The sequence below is a fragment of the Neophocaena asiaeorientalis genome, unplaced genomic scaffold (genome assembly GCF_003031525.2).
Source record: "Neophocaena asiaeorientalis asiaeorientalis breed wild unplaced genomic scaffold, Neophocaena_asiaeorientalis_V1.1 scaffold4, whole genome shotgun sequence".
In the NCBI taxonomy this organism is placed as follows: domain Eukaryota; kingdom Metazoa; phylum Chordata; class Mammalia; order Artiodactyla; family Phocoenidae; genus Neophocaena; species Neophocaena asiaeorientalis.
In genome coordinates this window covers 2790101-2812923 of record NW_020173682.1, presented here as the reverse complement: position 1 = coordinate 2812923, position 22823 = coordinate 2790101, and the positions used below count along the sequence as shown (strand labels likewise).

Genomic DNA, 22823 nt, shown 5'->3' with positions numbered 1-22823 from the left:
TTGGAGGATCACATCTAATTTCTCCCGCACTCCTTTTGTGATTCCCTGGTAGGAACACAATCTTCAAAAAAAAGAACACCATCTTCCAACACTCAATTCCTGGAGCACATTCTCTGTTTCCCTGTTTAAGACTTCCACTCTCTTCTATTAAGCACACTCTGTGCATATTTTAGCTCCTACGGAAAACTCTAAGCTTCCTGGGATCAGAGACCCAATCAGGCAATGTCCTCTGTTGGGTGTTGGGTGGTAGGTCCTTGTCAATCCCCCTCACAATCACTGAGGCTTTCCCTTTCCTTACCCTGCTTGTACGAAGCCAAATATGCAGACACTCATGTAATAATACGAGGAAACATTGTGTGGTCATGAATCGAAGTACACCATTTTCCTTGGCATACAAGGAATGACTCTGATGAAGACGAAAAATGTGTCCCCATCTCTAATGTGCTGAATTCAGAATTCAATCCAATCTCAATGCTCTGAAAGTGTCTGTTGCAAGTACAACAGCAAGAACTCACTCCCCACCCTAAGTTTCTACTGGAAAAGCACACACTGTGCTTGCTTTCTACCGGACACCACAAGAATTGGTGGGTGGGGGACATGTTTTGAATTTAAAAAACAAGAAGACTGGAGTCCCCAGTCCCGTGGCAGTGGCTCCGCATATGTATGGGCGTGTGTGTGTGTGTGTGTGTGTGTGTGTGTGTGTGTGTGTGTGTGTGTGTGTGTGTAGAGAGAGAGAGATTTCCAAAGACTTAGCAAATAGGAACCTTAACTTGAACAAAATGAACGCTCCTCCTAAAACATTTGGTACTGAATGTTGATTTAACGTTTCAATCATTCTCATTTTTTCTTCATACATGATAGCTTTATTCTGACCCAGTCCTTTGACTTGCATCCACCTTGCTCATTTAATGTGCAACCAAGTCAGCCAGTAGAGGGTAAGGTGACCAAGGATGTGTTCGAGGGGACAGATCTTTCTGTTCAAGTCTCTGCCTACTTCACTGAGGCCTTCAGTCAACGGAGACCCCTCATGACCACACTGGCGCCAACGTGGGGACTGACAGCAGCGACTGACTTCTGAAACATGTATTGCAGGCTGCACGATGCAAAGGCTGACACTGATCTACATAATTACGTTGTGTTTAATCCTAAGAGCTGTGGAAAACCCAAAGATCCTATAGATTTATTTAAAAGGATTTAAACACAAGACCCTATTGGGAGGTAAATGCTCATCAGCCAGATAGAAATTTTTCTTTTAATTTTTAGCAACATATAGCTGATTTACCATGTTGTGTTAATTTCAGGTGTACAGCGAAGTGATTGTGTATGTATGTATACAATATTATGTATAAACAATATTATAAACAATATTATTTATAATTATATTATATATATAATATTATATATATAATTATATAATATTTATAATTATTATTTATTATTATTTATTAATATTAACAATATTATTATAAACAATATTATAAACAATATTATACATAAACAATATTATGTATAAATATATACATATATTTTTTTCTTTGTTTACAATCTCTTCCATTATAGGTTATTACAAGATATTGAGTAGAGGTCCCCGTGCTACACGGTAGGTCCTTGCTGATTATCTATTTTATATACAATAGCGTGTATATGTTAATCCCTACCTCCTAATTGATCTCTACCCCCTTTCCCTTTGGTAACCGTAAGTTTGTTTTCTATGTCAGTGAGTCTATTTCTGTTTTGTAAATAAGTTCATTTGTACCATTTTTTTTTAGATCCCAGATGAGTGACGTCATATGACGTTTGTCTCTGTCTGACTTACTTCCACTCGGTATGCTCATCTGTAGGTCCGTCCGTGTGGCTGCATACTATCAATCTCCGGATGAAGATGGTTAACAGAGCATGTTTAAAGGTTATTTTATTGATGTATCATATATTAATATTTTATTTATAAATAAGTGTGTGACACTGATGCTCTAACGCTCTTCATTTTGATTTGTGTTCCTAAATGTGTTTTCTAAGTCTTGAAATCAAAGTGAAGAGTCTCAATTCTCTGAGATGAATTTCTTTTTTTAAACATTTGTATTAGTCCAAGGGAAAAACAATCTAAGGCTGTGCTCAACGAATCTAAACTCTACTGAAATCTGGATGCAAGTTAGAAAGAACAGCCATTGGGCTCGCATGCTCACTGTGGTGCCTGAGTCAAGGAAAACAATAAAGCAAATGTGAACTCAGATAAAAGTGTCTCAAAGCCCCACTTTCAAAGGTGCTAAATTTTTATTCTCTCGAATAACGGCCAAATTAAACAAAGACAAGGCACCTTTTCAAAGCATTTAGAAGGTAACTATTAGAGAACAGAGTCTCCATTCAGTAGCTATTATAGAATAGTCTCTTTTTCACTTTCTATAACTACATTTGTACTAATCAAATTTAGTACAAATTTACTCATTTCACAGAGGCAGCTTCACTTTCTGCTGGAAAACTGCCCTGAGCTTCACTAATTTGCAAGGATGTCTGTGTCACTTGACGGAAATGTAAAATCCAAACATTTGAAAGTCTCAGTGAATTGCTAAGCATTTAAAAATCCTACAAAAATGTAACAAGACACAGCCCAACCTGGGGATACAAACATCTGAACATCCACAAGACATACCATGTCCCTGCTTTTCGTGTAAGAAAACATGTTGGACAGTTGGAAGCATGTCTCGCCATATTCAGAAACCTCAGTGACTCACCACTTACCTCCTAATTCAAAGGCAGAAAACACTAAACCACAAACTTGCTTCTTTAAGGACTCCTAACCCACCTCCGAAAGTCAAAATCAAACCTAAAGTTCCTATGGCCTACAGTTCTTAAGAAACCTTTCTTAACATGTTCCAGACTCCTTCCGTCACAAATACATCTTTCACCTGTGGGTATCCTGTAAAGATATGTACACTGACCTAAAAGAAGCCGCTGACCTGAATCTGTTATTAGCACCTTTCAAGCCAATATTCATACATTCACCCTGTACCAGCGAGGGAGGGTGCGAGTATTTGATGAAGTAGCTTTCCTTCATCTCCATCAGCTTTTTCATTTCTCGAAACAGCTTTATAAGATAGGTCTTATCATTCTTCCCATTTGAAGAGAGACTGAAACTCACAAAGGTTAAGTTACTTGCCTGAAGTCTGAGAACTAGAGAGTTCGGACTTGAATTCGGGCAGTCCGGGGAGTCCAGAGTCTGTGCTCGAAGTGGCTAGGTGATCCTGCCACTAAATGACTGAAATAAACACGCTAGTCTTAACACTTGTTGATTAAGACACACGTTGAAGGTAAAGTAAAACAGGTGTAGGCTTTTAACAGTGAATACTCGTGACACTAAGATGAAAACAGAACCTAACGACCAAGAGAGCCTGGTGTGGTGTGGTGAGCACCGGAGTTAAACCCTGCCTCTGTCCTTTCCTAGCTCTGGGACCTTGGGCCAAACTTCTCTGAACTTCTATTTCCAGACCTTCAGAAGAGACTGTATAGTTGGAAAGAAATGGTGTATGAAAACAGGCCTGGGAAACTAGAAAGCCCAATGTGAATGGAACCTAAGGGGAAGAGTGAAATCCAAGATAAAAGCATTTTCGATCAACTACTCAGATGGAAGGGCTAGCTTTTCACACCTTGAAAGATGTTGGTTATGTAATTCCCCGAGAGAGTAGATCTTTTAACCTTCCACCTTGCTCGATCCTCCTTCTGGATCTGTGCCTCCAGTGAGGCTCCATTACTTCATGGGGAAGACAGAGAGTGTGATAAAGGACCCATGTCTCTGAGATGTCTGCTTTCTGAAGAGGCGCTCATACGAGCATCGTGGGTAACAGAAATCAACTCTTTCCACTGATAACTGGCTTGCCGTGCACTCCTTTTTGACTTCTTCTGATAGCAACCCACACCCTCCTTCCTTGGTCTGTCCTTCCCCCACTCTAACCACGCCATCTGCCCACCCTTGACACACACATTTTAGCCAAACTGGTCCACCATGCTACCTCATCCTTGCCCACAGAGACTGGTCCAAAAGGCGGTACCTGAACTAAAGCAGGTCAATGAAGAGTCCTTCTCGGTGGTTCTTTGAAATGGAATTAGAAAAGGGGATCAGGAAGCAACAGCCTTTTATTCGTTATCAAAGATGGCAGGAAGGGAGCCTGGGGCTTCCAATGGTTATGTCCCGGACTACACGGTGAAATCTGGTCTGCGGTAGGAGAGACTCCAATACCTAGGCAGGAGACACAGTCCTACCAGCATCTTATCATTTCTAATAACATCCAAGCCTTTGACAGTTATGAGTGGAAACAAATTCCCTTTTGCTTATGTGGGTTTCAGATGGGATTCTGACATTCACAACCAAAAAAATCCTTACTACAGAGATCTGAGAACAAGGACAACAGTTTTCTCTGGATGGGTGTCGCGGGTACTTTTAATGACAAAGCCAATGGTAACGCACACTGTGTCGAACACCTCACAAACCAGCAAATGAAACCTTCCTTTCCGCTGAATTAAGATCCCAAGCAAAAGTTATGATTACTCCTTAAAAAAAAATACAATCTCAATCTTGATATCTTAATTTGCCCCAATTAGTAAGATTCTCAAACATCTCATTAAATTCCCTTAAGGTGTCTAGTCTTGTGGTAAAACCTGACAATACTATATTCAAGCTAAAAAAAAAAAAAAATCAAGAACACAACTTCTTGGTTTCTAAAACCAGCCAAACTCTCTCCTCTGCCTTGAGCACATTAGTGCCACTCAAATTTTATTAAGACCGTGATAAATAGATTTAGCCCAGTCCTCTGGTGCCCACATGGGCTTTTTCAACACACATACACCAACACATATAACGCACACATACACCACTGAAACATTCTAATTTTACACTGGTAACTGGAGTGGTTTTATAACAAAGACTAAGATTTGATCCTTTCAAAATTATAGGGGCAGCACACATGCTCATGAACACATATTTCTAGACACATAAATGTACATACATATTTCCAGGAAGATATCTTTTCTCAGACTCACTCATTCCCACTAGGAATCCACCTGCTTCTAGATGGGAGAAAGCATAGCACGGTTGGAAGAAGGCTTGAGGGGTTGCAATGATTTCTCCATGCACCTACACCTGGGGTATGGTGTTTTCCTGAGCCCCCCTAGGAACCTGAGAGCTCACAGGTCTAAAGGCTTCATTCATCCTCTGAAGTGGACCTCAGCTCTTTTCGCCACCATCCTAAACCCGTTCACTCTTCCCCTGGTAACAGCTCTTGGATATTCCCCTGGAAGTCGCCACCTTTCTCCCTCCTAATCCACGTGTCTTATGTGGAGCTGACTTTTCTCCCTGCCTCTTCATCCTCCCGAGTGAGCGTGCAGCTTGGGTCTGGCCCATCAGTGGATCAGAGACCACAGCCTGAGCTCTCCATCCACGGCTGAACAATCACTCAAGTCACAGTGAGGGGCAACGGAACGTGAACTTGGAAGGATGGAAGCCTGATGCTGTCGGGCACCATCGTGCCACCACCTAGGGCTGAGGATGAAGCACACACGGGGGGGAGCAGAGGCGAGAGATGGAGAGAAACCAGGCGCCCAAGGACAGAGGTGCCCTTCCAGTCACTGACGCCTGGGCCTGAAAGTTCAATGAGCCCCAAACCTCCTTTTTGCTTAAGCCAGACTGGGTCCCGTGTGCAGGCTCCTGCCACAGAGGATTCTAACTGATGTCCCTTCCAGAAAGAAGGATCCTTCCGAAGATGAACACAGGGAAACTGGAGGGGAGATGTGAACAAAGGGGAAGAACGGGTCCGTAAGTACAAATGACGACCAAGGAAACAAATGCTGTGATCCAAGAAGTCAAATTTTCTAATGAAGGACTCAGTCTGCACTACCTTGTATACAATACCCACCTTATAAAATACAAGCATTTGGTCAAAAGTCTACAATCGATGAGTGAAGTCCTCCAAACTGAAGTTGAACTCAATCAGAGGACTTTATTCAGAGGGCAATATTGTAACCATATGTTTTATCACCCATTCTCCACATGTTATCTTAAAATGTAAATAGATCTGGGTCGTGGAATCACGGGCAATCTTTCTTTTCCGAACTATTTTTAAGTGAGCGCATATTAATTTTATATTCAGAGAAAACCACCTGCATTTAATCAGAAAACAAGAATGATGGAGGCCGTTGGGTGGGGGTCTGGCCGGTGCTCCGCAGCTGTCTGTGACACCCGGAGCCCGCGGGCCACCTCGGCCCCCAGCGATCCCGGCACGGTGCGCATGGGCACCGTGGGGTCACATCTCCCCGCGTCCGGCTTGGACACCTTTGGGGACCCGAGGAAGATGAACAAGCACCAGCTCTATTACTTGGTCTTAAACTTCGCCATGACCGTGTCTTCTGCGCTCAGGATCTGGAAAGGGCTGATCGTCCTCCCTGGCAGCGAGAGTCCCATCGTGGTGGTGCTGAGTGACAGCGTGGGCCAGCCTTTCACAGGGGTCACCTTCTGTTCCTAACAAATTCCCTGGAACACCTGATTAGAGCTGCTGAAATCGCTGCTTTTAAAGTCAAGAGACGAGACATTCCAATAGTTCACAGAGTTATCAAAGCTCATGAAAAAGATAATGGAGACATCAAATTTCTGACCAGGGGAGATAATCATGGTGTTGGGGATAGAGGCTAGTACAAAGAAGGCCAGAGCTGGCTCGAAAAGAGGGACATGCTGGGGAGAGCCGGAGGGTTTTTACCATAGGTTGCTATGGTCACCATAATAACAAACGGCCATCCAAGATTCAGGCTCTTTTGGCTGTAATGGGTGCGTATGTGTTACCAAAACGTGAGCCCTAAAGTGAAAGGCAGTTCCTGGGACCAGACGGAAATACATCCCGTTGAAACAGAGAGAAGCTAATATATTTGAAATGTTCCTCTTTCTGTGTAAAAGGAAACAACGTGGAGACATTTTTGTCTTGTTCGAATAAATGATTCATCACTGAAAATAAACAAAATACAAGAATGATAACCGATAAGATTCAGGTGTGCTCTTTTGGCTGTAATGGGTGCGTATGTGTTACCAAAACGTGAGCCCTAAAGTGAAAGGCAGTTCCTGGGACCAGACGGAAATACATCCCGTTGAAACAGAGAGAAGCTAATATATTTGAAATGTTCCTCTTTCTGTGTAAAAGGAAACAACGTGGAGACATTTTTGTCTTGTTCGAATAAATGATTCATCACTGAAAATAAACAAAATACAAGAATGATAACCGATAAGATTCAGGTGTGCTCTTTTGGCTGTAATGGGTGCGTATGTGTTACCAAAACGTGAGCCCTAAAGTGAAAGGCAGTTCCTGGGACCAGACGGAAATACATCCCGTTGAAACAGAGAGAAGCTAATATATTTGAAATGTTCCTCTTTCTGTGTAAAAGGAAACAACGTGGAGACATTTTTGTCTTGTTCGAATAAATGATTCATCACTGAAAATAAACAAAATACAAGAATGATAACCGATATTTTCAGCAGGTTCTAAAAACTACTGAATATTTTATTATTTATTTAATATATCATATACTTTATAAGTATTTAGATTGTATTTATCAATTATATTGTATTTCTAATATAATAATCTATAAATTGCATTTATAAATTATAGTATTATAAACACATAAATATTATGTTTGTAATTGTATTTTATGATTTATTTGAAGCATAAAACAAGGATGATGATAGCAGATATCTGAAGTGGAATCACCTGGTAAACACGTAGATGTCCTCATGCACAACAGGATGTACTTTTTCTAATACAGGTCATATTTATCAAACAAAAGGAGCTAGTTTTTTTTTTTTTAATTACCACCAATGACCCAGTATTATCACTCCTGAATTTCCTTGAGATTCTATGCTACTGCAGTTATTATTGGTATAATAAGGTTATTTAGGCTAATCTGGGCGCCCAATCACCATTTATCATGTATACTCAAGATGCGGATTTAAAATGAACTAAACAGAAGAAAACCGTTGTTTTTAAAACTCTCTTGGCTGTGAACAGACTGTGGAAAAGTAACAAGTCTCCAGATTAAGTAGGTTTTATCAGGTCTTTGCAGGGAAACCCAAGCCCTGGTCAAATTATCACCACTGGCCTACGTAAAGGTGCCACAGTTAAAAATCATTCTCCAGGTGCTTACATTTGGGGAAAATAACACATTTGCTTTTCAAACTGGATTTCGATGGTCCAACTAATTTTCCACTAAATCACCTAGGCCAATCTTCCATGGGGACACAGCACCTGAAGAAGAAAGCATGTCGATCAAAAAACTGAAAGCTTGCATTCAATGTCTGAGTAAAATGGGGAAAACTGAATGGACAAAATGGATCCTTTAGCTCCTGAGGCAGAGAATGAAAACAATGGCAGTGAAAAGTGATCGATGGATTCTAAGTATAGATTCAGGGGGAAAAAAAAGAGAAGGGGGGATTCAGATCTAGGCTAAGATATCACCCAGAAATCACATTTTTGCTGAATGAAGGCCCTTTGATGTAAAATGCTTTGCTCAAAATCAATTTCTGGGGAAAAAAACATCACATTGTCTGTTGATTAAAAACCCTCCTAGTAGCTGATTTATTCAGCAGCCCTGCCTTCCGCCTTATTACCAGCCTCCTGAGCAGCCTTTGACAAAGGAAGTAAAAAACAGGCAAACAACAACGGTTAAAAACAAATCCGGCTCCAGGAAATATGGAACGTCTGCATGATTTTTTCTTAGATGTGGAGGCATCACAAACGGTTCTCCCAGAACTTCCACACCAAAGGCGCTTAGAACAAACACTGCTTGGAACAGGTGGTGGGTGGGGACCTGGGGGAGACGCCTCATTTGCTTGGCTAAGCAGGTAGTTTTGCACTCAGGTCCTTTGATATGACACCTGGCTTAAAGCTGCAATCACTTAGTGGATGTTTTGTCTTCCCTCAGAGAATAGATGTGTTTGTGACCAAGCTGAATGCCTGCTTCCCCTACCAGTTCTGTATTATTATCCTTCTTCCCAGAGGACCTGAGAGTTCTAGTAACTTTACCAGGTCACAGAGGTACTGAGTAGCAGAGCCTCAACGAGAATAAACATATAAATATCATATTTGTATTTTATAAATATTATATTTGTATTTTATGATGTATTTGAAACATATAACAAGGATGATGATAGCAGATATCTGAAGTGGAATCACCTGTTGTCCTCATGCACAACAGGACGTATTTTTTCTAATACAGGTCACATTTATCAAACAAAAGGAGCTAGTTTTTTTTAAAAAAAATTACTACCAATGACCCAGTATTATCACTCCTGAATTTCCTTGAGATTCTATGCTACTGCAGTTATTATTAGTATAATAAGGTTATTTAGGCTAATCTGTTCCACAGTCAACTTCCACAGTCAACGCAAGCATTTCTGAAATGAGCTGCAGGGTTGAGCAGTCAGTGAGAAAGAAAACACCGGGTGTGCCCCCCAGTCTGGCAATCCCCTCTCCCACCATCCCCAATCTGTTCCATTGTTTCCTTAGGGAATGATTCTAGGCAACTTTCCCTTTAAAAACAGGATGGGGGTGGGGTAACGGGGATTGGGGAGGCCTGGCCTCAGGGCTCTAGAAACTTCCGGTTTTAGTCTCAGTAATTGGGAAGGAAAATGGGAAGCCACTGGGACCTAGAAGTTTGAGAGAGAATTCAAAGCACTTCCCAGCTCTGTTCAATTCTTTGCTTCTCTCTGCCCCTCTGCGGAGGTCTGGGGACCCTCAACATTTTTTGCCTCCTCTTTCCCACTGAGGACTAGACCTCTTCAGGCAAAAGAACTGGCGCACAAATAACTATCCTCAAAGTAAGAAAGTGTACACAATTTCCTAAACACATATCCAGGAAGAGTTATGTTTGGAGATTAAAATAAAGGAACTCCTAAAGAGATGTGCTTATCAATTAATTCAGATTTGAACTGCTTGGATGTTTTACGATTGATCACTGCCAACTTACAACAGAAATACTTATGACCTTAATAATAATGTTAGAATATATACATTAGCCCGAAAGTCATACATAGAAGGAAATGTGTACACATTTATACATATATATGTACATATATAGTCATATATTATGGATATAAGGTCAACTCCTATTCAGAGCCCGCTTTTTAAATTATACAACTTTCTCAAGAGATCGTTTTTGACATGAAATCTAAAACAAAACACATTTTTGACCCAGAAACCTACAACTCTTCAAACCACAGAAATGTAAACATCCACGGTCAACCTAACATCAGTTTGAAGGTAAGTTCGAAGGCATATGGCATTTGTTAATATCCATCTTGCCCTTTAAAATGCCCCCCACGTAAAGAGAGAGCTAAGAGAGAAAACCCTTATTTGGTGCCTATTGAGATGGAGTAGGTTCTGAACAGTTTAGGCAGAACCGATGGATGTGACGAAGGTATTGGAAAGATGGGGAAACGTCTCTGGGACAGAAGCGGTCCTGGCGGGAAACGCCAGATGACCCACAGGTGTGCTCCAGGGGGCGCACGGGGCAGGGATGCTGTTCCTCCATAGACTTGTTTGGCCTCATCTCCCGCCCACCAGTCACAGCAGATGGAACGTGTCATTTTTCTGCCCTTTTTTCTGCCTTGACACAGGACGAGCTTTCTCAGCCTGGCGCATCCTTCCCAGTTTCTCCCCCTAGAACATTTCTCCCCATCTTTCAACATCCAGCTCAAACCAGACCTCCTTTGTGACATGTCCTCCACTTCCCATGACAGAATTCATCAGTTCCTCCCCCACCCCGCCCCATGGACCCAACACATTTTGCAAGCACCTCTATTACCAAACTCCTAACAGTGGACTTTAAAGCACTAATACATTCAATAAAATGCTTTAGTATTTTAACCTAGGCACCTTGTTATTTTATTGAGATATAATCGACACATCACATTGGATTCATTTTAGGGGTACAACATAACGATTCGATGCACGTATATATTGTGAAATGATCACCATAATAAGTCGAGTTAACATCTACCACCACATAAAGTTACAATTTTGTTTTCTTCGTGATGAGAATGTTGAAGACTTACTGTTAGCAGCTTTCAAATATACACGACGGTATCGATAATGACAGTCACCCCGCTGTACATTACATCCCTAGGACTTACTTATCTTAAAACTGGAAAGAACCTGGTTATTTTATTCTCTGTCTGGCCCAGTGCCTGGCAAAGACATGCCACACGTTGGTGAATAAATGAATCAATGAATGAACAAGAAACTTTGGGTAAATGAGGGCCAGTAAAGAGAACTCAGTATAAATAAAGTCTAGCAGAGTCAGGAAGTACAGATATATCAGTACCTGGTCTGTTTTCCATGTAGCTTTCATAAACAACCAAAAGTTAGTCAGAAGCATCACTTCATAAGAAAGTGTAGATACCTTCAAACCTTCAATCCCCAGTTGCTCTTCTGCTTTGAATAAAAAAGACTAAACACTGGTGTGTGGTCCTGAAACGACTGTGTTTGAAAATCAGGCTACATGCAATCTTCTTTTTTTTTTTAATCATTAAAATACAGTTTATTATATTTTTATGACATATCACATCTTCAGGATGCTGACGCTTCCTGTATTAACTGCGATGGAGAGCAACTGTGGAAAAGGCTAGTAAAACTGTTTTGACCTGTTTTATGGGAATATTGTAAACAGCTCCCCAAAGACCATTAGCATGCAGAGCTAACAGACAGTAAGCAATTCTTCTTCCAAAAGAGGGTAATTAGATAGGGCAAAGGGCAGTGTCTCTCGGTAACCAAACAACCTAATTTTCTCAAATGACTGCTCTCCCGCAAACAAATGGCCTGAGACAGAGAGAGAATGGCTGATTCTCAGCATCTACGAGCTAACTACTTCTACTCCGGGGGAAACGGCTGTTAGTCGCAGCACGGGTTTAAAAGGGTTTGCACACATCACTGAAAAAGCCACAACATGACATTAAGAGAAGCAGCTGTCTGGGGCTATGATCCCTCTAACCTTCTTCAACTTGGTGATGATGAGAAAAACCTGCTTATATTGTGTTGGCGTGTGGTTTTATTTTATCTACTGGAAAACTCTTAACAAATTTAAAAAAATGCAAAACCCTAATAAGGTTGCCGGTAGAAAACATCAGCCTCTGCCTCTAGCTGTGCTCTGTCAGGTCCTTCAGCCCAGAAACCTCTCTGGAGAGGCGGGCAGGCAGGCCGGCCATGGCTATGGAACCTCTGAGAGTGCGACATTGCCCGTTCTCTGTGTGCCGGTGGGGCAGGTGTTCACCGAACACCCCCTCTGAGCCTCACCCTGGGGTCCTCGTCTCTCTCACAAGAGCTTCTGCCCTTCACTTTACCTCGCACCCTGCCCACTCCCACCCACCCTACGTCTTCCTCTTGCCCCTAGCTATTTTGAAAATTTTCAAACCTATAGAAAAATGTAAAGACAGGTACAGTTAGTAATACCTGCATAAATCAAAACCACAGAGGTGCCACCTCACATCGGTCACAACGGCCATCATTAAAGAGTCTACAAATAACAAATGCTGGAGACGGTGTGGAGAAAAGGAAACCCTCCTACACTGTTGGTGGGAATGTAAATTGGTGCAGCCACTGTGGAGAGTAAAAAACTAAACGTAGAGCTACCATAGGATCCAGCAATCCCACTCCTGGGCATATATCCAGACAAAACTGTAATTCGAAAGATCCAGGCACCCCTCTGTTCATAGCAGCACTGTTCACAATAGCCAAGACATGGAAACAACCTAACTGTCCATAACAGGTGAATGGTACCTATATACAATGGAATACTACTCAGCCATAAAAAGGAATGAAATCATGCCATCTGCAGCCACATGGGTGGACCTAGAGATGATCGTACTAAGTGAAGTGAGTCAGAGGAAGACAAATACCATATGATATCACTCATATGTGGAATCTAATGTATGTCACAAATCAACATACCTATGAGACAGAAACAGATTCACAGACATACAGAACAGACTTGTGGTTGCCGTGGGGGAGGGATGGATTGGGAGTTTGGGATGAGCAGATGCAAACTAGTATATAGAGGATGGATAAACAACAAGGTCCTACTGTACAGCACAGGGGACGATATTCAATATCCTGTGATAAACCATAACGGAAAAGAATATGAAAAAGAATGTATATATGTATAACTGAGTCACTCTGCTGTACAGAAGTTAAACACAACATTGTAAATCAACTATACTTCCATAAAATTAAAAAAAAAAAACACCTGCAAAACCTCCACTCAGATTTCCTAACTGTGAACACCTCTCTCTCTTCGTATGTGCTCAGTACTAAAGAGGTGACCCTCCTGAGTCTTTGATGGTGCTGGACCCTGAGGCCACCTCAGCCCTTGGGACTCACTCCTATGTCCAGCCCTAGCAGAGTCCTGGCTAGGTGGCTGGACCCCATACCTTACACGAAGAGTCAATAGTCACAGTCGCTGCCCTTGGCCCCATGACCCAGAACCGCCATGCCACCTTCTCCCAGATTCTGAGTATCATCACTACTGTCTAAAGTTTCTCATTGCCCAACAAACACCTAGACATTCCCAAGAGGACACCAATTTGACATAATAAATGCTGCGTACTTTTTAAGTGTCTGAACTTGAGCAAATTATTCATCTTCGTAGGCCTCAACTCATCAGCTCTTAAATGAGGATTCTAACGGTGTCCACCTCAGTGAGTTGTGCTAATGATGAAAAAAAGTGCTTATGAGAGTGGCTGGCACATTGTCAGCATTCAATACACGTTAGCGGTCTCTATCATTTTTCCTCAAATAGTTTCTTTCACACCAGTTGCTTTTCCAATTAGCCAACCCATTAGTGCATTCTTGCAAACCTTTCCCCGCCCCAGGACGTTGCATCACAACCCAGCGTGGCACAGAGGCGTCTGGGATCTGGTGGCCTCCTGAGGCAGGAGTTAGCAGGGCCCCAGGCTGAGTAGCTGTAACCAGTCTCTTGTTGACACTTGGAGATAAAGATACCACAGGGGCAGAGCCCTGCTTGAGTAAAAGATAAGGCGAGCACATTTTTCTCATCCTCATGGTCAAGACCTCCCAGACCACACGTGCACAGAAAAGTTCCTCAGGGGTCAGAGAAGGGAAGGGGTGCCAGCCCATAATATGTCCTGCCAACCTCCCAGAAACCCTTGCGCTGGAATCCATCTTGGCTGAAAGATGCATGTGCCAATCGGGTAGGGCCCTGAGTCAGAACCAATATGCGCATGAATGAGATAATTGACCAAAGGGAACTCGGAAAACTGCCCCCAGGTAAGCAATCACAGCCACCCCTATTGGGCTCGACTCACTCCAAGTCTGCCTGTGTGTTCTTCCACACGTACTTTGCTTCCAGTAAACACTTTATCTGCTTCGCAATCTCTGTCTCTTTGCTGAATTCTTTCTTCAAAGAAGACAAGGTCCTGCTTCAAGCCACCACACCCCACGGCCCCCCAAGATCACTCCTTTGTTCCCAACTTCATCTCCCATCCATCTCTCCATACGCCCTGGTTCCACGCACATGGGTACTTACCATCCCAGAAACACACCGCACACTTACATTTTAAGTTTCAAACTATTAATTAAAATTTTCAATTTTAAATTAAGTTGTTACATTTAAATTGGAATTTTAAACTGAAAACTATTGGGGGGATAAATGCTTAGATGCTATCTCTCCTTCCTATTCAGATTAAAAGGTCACTTCCTCAGGGCTCACACAGGACTTTCTTCTGTTTTTCTACTATAGTGTATACTTCAACTTCAGGAATGGTCATTCATAAGTCAGTAAGTCATGCCTTGGTTGACTACTTCCCTAGTAGCCACTAGCTACCTAATTTTTTTTCTTTATGATACATTCTGATCCCTTGATCCCTTTCAGGTAATAGCGCTTAATCATAAGTGAGCATTAGAATCTCTTGTGAACGGTTTCCAAAATGCACGTGTCTAGCCGTTGATCCTAACAACACACTTGACTGTGAAACCCTTCATAGAGATTTCTAGTCTGGACTCCTTAAACACAGCCTGCTTCCTAAAGGAACATCACTTGAAATAAGACCTCGAAAAGAGTACTGTTCTTCTGTATAAACCTCACCTTGGCGAACCAGGAAGCATCCTCAAATAAATCAGCGAGAGACGACCTATGATCTTTGATTTTTTTTCCCCACAAGTAACTAACACATAGCAGGGCATCCTGACCCACCATGGGTTTTTCTCCTTGCTGCAGCTCTCCTTGTAATTGTCAGAGAGAAAGATTAAGTGAGGATGTTATTTCCTCATTCTTCTTGCTATTAAACGTCTATAAGCTTGAAGTCATAACTGCAGGAACACAATGGACAGTAATTCACTGTGAGAAATTCAAGTACAAAAATTATTTAAAAACAGTAGCTCCAATCTTGACACATATGATTTAGGCATAAAATTACATTTTAAATTACAGCTCTGTTTTTAAATATGAGAGGGAAAAGGGTAAAAGAAAAACTTCGAAGCCACAGAATACATACTCACACACACATATATGCATACATGTCTGTATGTCTGTGTACTCGTGGTTGTCCTGAAGCTGAGCGCAAAGAAAACACTTACTGGAGATGTGCAACAGTTCATATGCTAAAGTGAGAACCAGATTCTGGATTATTCTGATGAGTTTAATGTTTAAAAGCCTCGAGCCTTTGAAATGTTTTACAAACCTCTGACATGTCCCTAGGTATAAGTGATCAAGGCCTTAGGAAGAGGTTTTATACTTTGAAGAAACTGAATATTCCAAATAAAAGATCATATGATAAAGAAAATCAAAGTGGGTTCATAATTGAGATATTAGTTTCATGGGCTGATTACAAAATACATGGTTGTTTCATTTCTATATGGATCACTGACATATGTGAGGGAAATGCACCTTTTTATTCTTTTAATACTCCAGTAAAAGATGTTTTTGTGTTAATTTTGGGGTCAGTGCTTTTTAGTGTAAGTCTATCATCAATGTTAAACACTTAAGGTATAAGAAAACAAATTATATATGATGCTTATTATTACAGAGTGACCACCTGTTATGGGTTGGATTACACCCCTGCCAAATTCATATGTTGACGTCCTAAGCCCCAGTACCTCAGAATATGACTTTATTTGGATATAGGGTCTTTATAGAGGTACCTAAATTAAAATGAGGTCATTAGGATGGGGCCTAATCTGATATGACTGGTGTCCTTATAAAAAGGGGAATTGCAGACAAACACACAACAGAGAGAACACCATGTGAACACAAAGATAGCCACCTACAAGCCAAGGAAAGAGGCCTGGGACAGATCTTTCCTTCCCTGCCAGTACCTTGATCTCAGAGTTTTAGCCTCCAGAACAGGTGACAATAAATTTCTGTTGTTTGGGACGTCCCTGGTGGTGCAGTGGTTAAGAATCCGCCTGCCAATGCAGGGGACACGGGTTCGAACCCTGGTCCAGGAAGATCTCACATGCCACGGAGCAACTAAGCCCATGAGCCACAACTACTGAGCCTATGTGCTGCAACTACTGAAGCCCGCGCACCTAGAGCCCGTGCTCCGCAACAAGAGAAGCCACCGCAATGAGAAGCCCGCGCACTGCAACGAAGAGTAGCTCCTGCTCGCTGCAACTAGAGGAAGCCCGCGTGCAGCAACGAAGACCCAACGCAGCCAAAAATGAATGAATGAATAAAAAACTTTAAATAAATAAATAAATAAATCTCCGTTGTTTAAGCCGCCCAGTTTGCAGTACTTTGTTACAACAGCTCTAGTACACCATCTACGTTATTTTTCTTTCAAATGAAAAGTTTGCTTGTTTTGGTTGGCGGGGGTTGCTTTAAAGAAGTGGTTGGCCAGTTTTCAGATACAGCACCTGGGCCAAAGAGGAGTGGACATATCCTTCCATGGGAGTGAGACATCTGAATGGCAGTAAACTTCAAGGTCACACCTACATGAAAAAGAGGACCCCTGGCTCAGAGAAAATAGCACTTTCTAGGAAAGAACTGGTGAGGTCACAATGCCCAGACACTCAGGATGGAGAGGAGAAAGCAGAGTCTAGGCCAAGTGTCCTTGTCAGAAAGTCCAAACAGTCAAGCTGTCCCCTGGGCTCTCCTGTCACCAGGTGTCACGTACAAGAAGGAATGGAAGCTGGTACTTTTCTACGTGTATCAAGGACGTAAGGAAATATGAAGGGAAATGTAAAGCTCTAAGCCAAGATAAGTCTCTTAAAACTCAAGGACCATTTTACAGGAATGACACAGATGGTGAGATGGTAGCAAGGGACTTCCTGAAGAACTTTATATTTTCTCCCAGTTATGAGTCAACAGAAGACTCTATAAAAGTTTTTCCCTCCCACAGTGATCATCTTCCTGTTGTTGTTTTTTTCCCTCCTTTACCCTCAAACTCTAAAATAAGCAGAGGGTGACACTGGGATCAATGACAAAGGTGGGGTAGTCCTAAAGTCTCTCATTTACTGAGCACCTACTACATGCCAGGCACTGGGCTAAACGTTTTAAAGACACCATCTCGAATACCTGCAACCCTCCTAAAAGTTCTCAGCATTATACCCGTCGTGTACATGCAGAACAGAGTCGCTGGTCCCCTTTCTCCCTTTTATTCTTGTCTATCTCCACTCTGAGTGGAGAGGGAATCTTTAACATAACACATTGAAGTCACACTAGCTAATATAACATTTATCAGGAGCAAGGCATTGTTTCAAATCAGGGTTTCTCAAGCACGTCACTGTTGACATCCCGGGTTGGAGAATTCTTTGCTGGGGGGCCGTTCTGTGCATTGTAGGATGTCTAGCAGCATCCCTGGTCTCCACCCACCGGATAAACGCCAGTAGCATTCCTCCTCCAGCTGTTACAACCAGCAGTATCTCCAGACATTGCCAGATGTTCTTGGGGGACAAAACTGTCCCCAGTTGAGAACCACTATTCTAAATGTTTTACAAATAAATTCATATAAACTCTAAAAAAAAAAAAAATAAGCAGAGGGTGAAAGGAAGCATCATGATAAGATCCGGGGCCGGGGTGGGAGAAACCGTTCCTTTTCTCCATCTCAGGTCTTTGCAGTAAAGACACATGCTTGGTCGTGAATGTGGAAAAATGATGAGATAAGATGGGAATACTTGTTGAATTGAACTATTGTAAATATTTCTGAGACATCAGCCAAACTCTCAAAAAGGACTTCTTTAGCATCTGATAATCTTCAGGAGTGAAGATTTCCAGAAACAAATTAATAGAGAACAAAGAGAAGCTGACGATATTTACACCTATGAAAGACAGAATAGGAAAGACAGAACTATCCCTTGGTTGGATCAGCCTACTATCTTGGGTATGACGCCTGTGAAGACCTGAGACACGTGAACAGTTAACCTGGAGGGAAGTAACTGAGCTTCACTTCAGCACGACTCGGAAAAGTTATTGAAAGTTCACTGTTTAATGGAACCCCATTTTCTTAACCATCCTAATTACTCCATATTAGATCACCGGTACGTTTTCAATTAATTTAGTGGGGCTAATTTAGCTAGGACTTTACATGGATTGGCCAGGCAGAAGATGAATAATAATGGAAGAAAACGGGGCATAAGTGGAAAGTATATTATAATTTGAAATATATCTGAGAGTCTAAAAACTAAAAACACCTACAGAAATGATTCTGGGTTGTAAATTGATTTTTTTTTTTATCTCAGTGGAAAAAAGGTAGGCAAACATAAAATATGCATCTATCTCCAAAATTATTTTAATAATGAGGAAACCTAATCAAAACTAGTTTACAGGGTAGGTGTTCCAAATACATGAAAACAATCTGAAAATGAGGAAGGTTGGTATATAACCATGCCGTTGTTCTCCTACAAAAATTATGTTGAAAAATACATGTTAAAGCTCATGATATGGTGAAGTACAAAACAGAACTTTTAAAAAATACTTTGTAAGTACTCATGTCAACTAAAAGAAAAAAGGAAAACATTCTCAGTAACATAAAGGCCTACACCACGGAAAGAACAGTGGACTTTTTGAAGAGCTCGATATTTTTATATGATATATGTAAGAAGAGCTCTTCAGAGGACTCAGAACAGATTCTGCCATTCACAAAATCTAAATGAATGCCTAGTAAGATAGAAAGACATTTACAGGAAATCACAGTGGCAATAAATCTACTGCATTATTATTTATAGCTGTGTTTGTGACGAATACAGCCTAACACGGCAACAAGCCAGTATGTAAGGGCTGAAAGATTTATCCAACCTTAAACATATCAGTCTATGCAGGCCTGGAGTCTGTAATCATTATCACAGTTTAATCTGTCTTCTGCAAAACAAAACTAAAAAATAGACCGTGTGTCTCTGTGATTAATCATTTGTATTTAAAGCCAATCTGAACGAAGAAAAGGTCCAAAAAAGCAGCCCCGAGAACATGGTACTGGAAAGCAATGGAATGTGTTTAGAATACCGTGTTCTGAAAAGTGTCGTGCAACCTTCTGCTAAAGATTTGGTTCATTCCATTCTGTCATTCCAATTTGTATCCTGGAAGCCCTTAGACGCGACAGGATTACTTCCTGACAATCGCAACATACACTGGCGAGCAAAATCCCAGATCAGGTGCAAAGTTCTTCCCCGTGAACCCCACCAAAATAACGGTGCTTGCAAAGTCCAAGAAGAGTTGTTGATTTCTAAGGCTCAACTTTGGGCACAAAGGACTCCAGTTGGTGCCGTTGGGTGACCTATCAAAATGATCAGTGGAGACAGTTGGTGAGTCCTGGCTACACTCAGCAGAGCACAGAAGAGAGCTCAGATCACGGGGTACCCTGAACACTGAATGAAAGCTGCCAGGCTGTGGGATCATCGAAATAAAGCAAACTGGCAGTCACCCCCTTAGCATGTGTTGTTCATCTTAGGAATACTGCCAGGTACATAAACGTAGCCAGGGCGAACACATCTTTAAGGAAATGAAGAAACTAAAAAAAGAGAGAGAAGAGGAGAGGAGGATAGAAGAGGGAAGTAATGGGACTGAAGAGCAGTTACTAACATTGCCCTCACCGCACCCCACAAGCTGCTTTAACTTTGATGACCGGCTCTTCTTTGCGGATGTACATAGTTTCCCTGACCTTGGCAGAATCCAAGAATTTATACAGTTAGCAGTTCTTACACAATCTCCTGAAAAGAACAGCACAAATGTTCTATCCTTCAATGCCAGGTGGGCCTTGCTACTCCTAGCCTCCTGTTTTCTTCCAGTAAATTAATTTACTTGCTTAGGTACTGGTGCGAAAATAAACATCTAGTCCACCTCTTCTCTCTCCTTCTCCATGTCTGACAACAAATCTCCGGGATTTTTTTTTCCCCCTTTCTTTGGATGATGTTGGGGGGAAGAGCTAAATTCTATGAAAACGGAATTATCTTCATCAACTAGAAATTTACGCCGGGCACGAAATGCAGAGGATTTTAAGAACTGTAGCCTTTCCAGGTTTATTATTATGAGAAATGAAGTTCTCTTATTGATGGATCTATTCACAGCACAGAGCCAAAGACTACAAAGAATTTATACTCCAATCAAAGACAGCCTGGATATCTTTCTGTCTTAATAATAAATCAAAGATAACCACAGCTTGATGTATTAAATACCTTTTAGGACATGAACAATTTGAACAAGAATCTTCATTAATTCTGATTACGGTGCCAATAAGTCATGTTTAACTCTTTCCACCCCTCAATAAATTAAAATTAAAGTGCCTATTTACAAAGCACAAGCCCTAATGAACCAAAAAATCATCTCTAAAGGGGTCTGATTAAGCCCAGGTGCTGTATATACATGTCTAACTCTACCCAGATTCATGGGCCAACATCAGCGTCAGTCAAACCTCGAAACCAACCAGTGTGAGACCGCAGGTGATGCAGACTTGAGTTCACTTCCAAGTTTATTTAAAAAAACAAAAAGAAAAAAGGGACTTTCACAATTCCAAAAAGTTTGTGTTTCTTTGACTTTCACGGGAGAAAGGAAAAAATAAACACTCTTCCAATTATACTTCTCTACTTCTCAGGACCAATAACAATGACAGAGTCTGCTAAAATGGTGACAGCAACTGGGAATCTGAGCAACTTCTGATGAAAGAAGTAAAAAACTGATACTTAATGTTTTCTTTTTAAAATCACGATGCCAGGGAAAACTGTCAGCGCTAGAGACATCCTCACCTTCCTACAAGGAAGGAAGTTAAAAGAATAACTTTGTGTTTGTCCTAAAAACACTGGTAGGAGTCTTTCTCCAAGTCTTTCTTAGCTGAAAGAACTAAACATGTGAAATTGATTTTCATTTATTCGCGGCATTTGTTACAAAGGAGTGCAGCATAACCCAGGACAGCAAGGATCTAGTCAGCCCCCTGGATTCAAATTCTGACTCCAACTTTACTTGTTGCGTGACTGCGGACAAGTTACTGCTCTGTGTCTCAACGGTCTCATCTGTAAAATGGAGCCACAGACAGAAGATACAGCAAATAACCGTAACAGTCAATAACCATTATTGTTACTTCTTCTGCCATGGTCTACTTCCTATTCAGGTTTTAACTCATGTTCTAAATAGGTAATAATATTTATAAGTAAGAATAACACACTCTTAAATAGTATTAACTAGGTAGCGGGTACCGTTCTAAGAAATTTACAAGTTTTCACTCATGTAACCCTTACGACCAACTTTTGAGGTGGCCACTATTTCGCAGATGGTGATGCTGAGATGGAGGTACAGAGAGATTCCGTCACTTGTCCAAGAGCCAACTAATAAACAAAAGGCAGAGGCAGAATCCAGCCTCAGGTAGACTGGCTTCAGCGGTCTTATCACTACGCTGCTTCTTGAAGAAAAACCTTTGAAATAAATCTCCTAACATCATAATTTACATAAAAAAGAACTATGGAAATTCTAAGTTCAGCATGTTGTGAACCCATTCTGCCTTTGAAGCATTTGATATACCAGGTGAGCTAGGCTGTGACTTCGCAACAACCTTCCGTAGAGTAGAACCAACAGCAACCTGGTTTCCCACAGTCCGTCCACGGGAAGCCCCATGAACATCTGCCACACGCAGCCGACAACCCCCGTGGACCGTGGCCATGAGGCAACACTTACTGCTCAGGACTCAGCCCCTCCCCTGAGCTCCAGGATGGAAACCACGTCCTGGGGGAAATGAACTAAGCTCATGAGGGAAGGCATCCTCTCATCCCCATCTTTGAAATATCACGGACTTCAAGTAGGCTGCTGATGTGAAGAACCAGAAGATGGGTTATGTGGTGAGCTTACAGTGATCTGGTCAACTACCAAAATGGAACCTTGGTCTAGAATACAAAAGTTCTTTTACAGCAGCTGCTCTCCTGCTTGAGGGCCTAAAGCAGAAACATATCTATAAGCAATCTTCCCTTAAGACTAATGAATCTTCTGAAAGAATTAGTTAGAGCGACACAAACACAGGATGGCTAGAAATACACAGCTAGAAGGTTGGAAAAAAATAAAACCATGCCTTTTACCTTCTTACTTGTAGCCTTCACTCATGCTCATGTTCTAATGGATTCAGTATGTTCCAACATATTCCAACCTACAGTTATAATTTTCCAACAAAGAGCCATAGGCCAAATTACGATGACTAATGGACTATTTACCATAGAGAGTAATAAAATACTTCCATATCATAAGATCTTTCAGAGCCTAAATTTACATATATATTAATTTTATATAATATATATACACTTATAAATATATATATTATATATCACACAATGCTCCCTAGATCCAGCCACACGTAAACTGTAGCTTAGTTATCA

At 41.4% G+C, this 22823-nt stretch overlaps 1 protein-coding gene and 1 pseudogene across 3 annotated transcripts in view; one reads left to right on the top strand and one right to left on the bottom strand.

Moving 5' to 3' along the window:
* CACNB2 (calcium voltage-gated channel auxiliary subunit beta 2) overlaps window positions 1–22823 on the bottom strand; it is a 396022-nt gene that overhangs the window by 359485 nt on the left and 13714 nt on the right. The window lies entirely within an intron of this gene.
* On the top strand, window positions 6276–7081 carry LOC112402868 (signal peptidase complex catalytic subunit SEC11C-like; annotated as a pseudogene).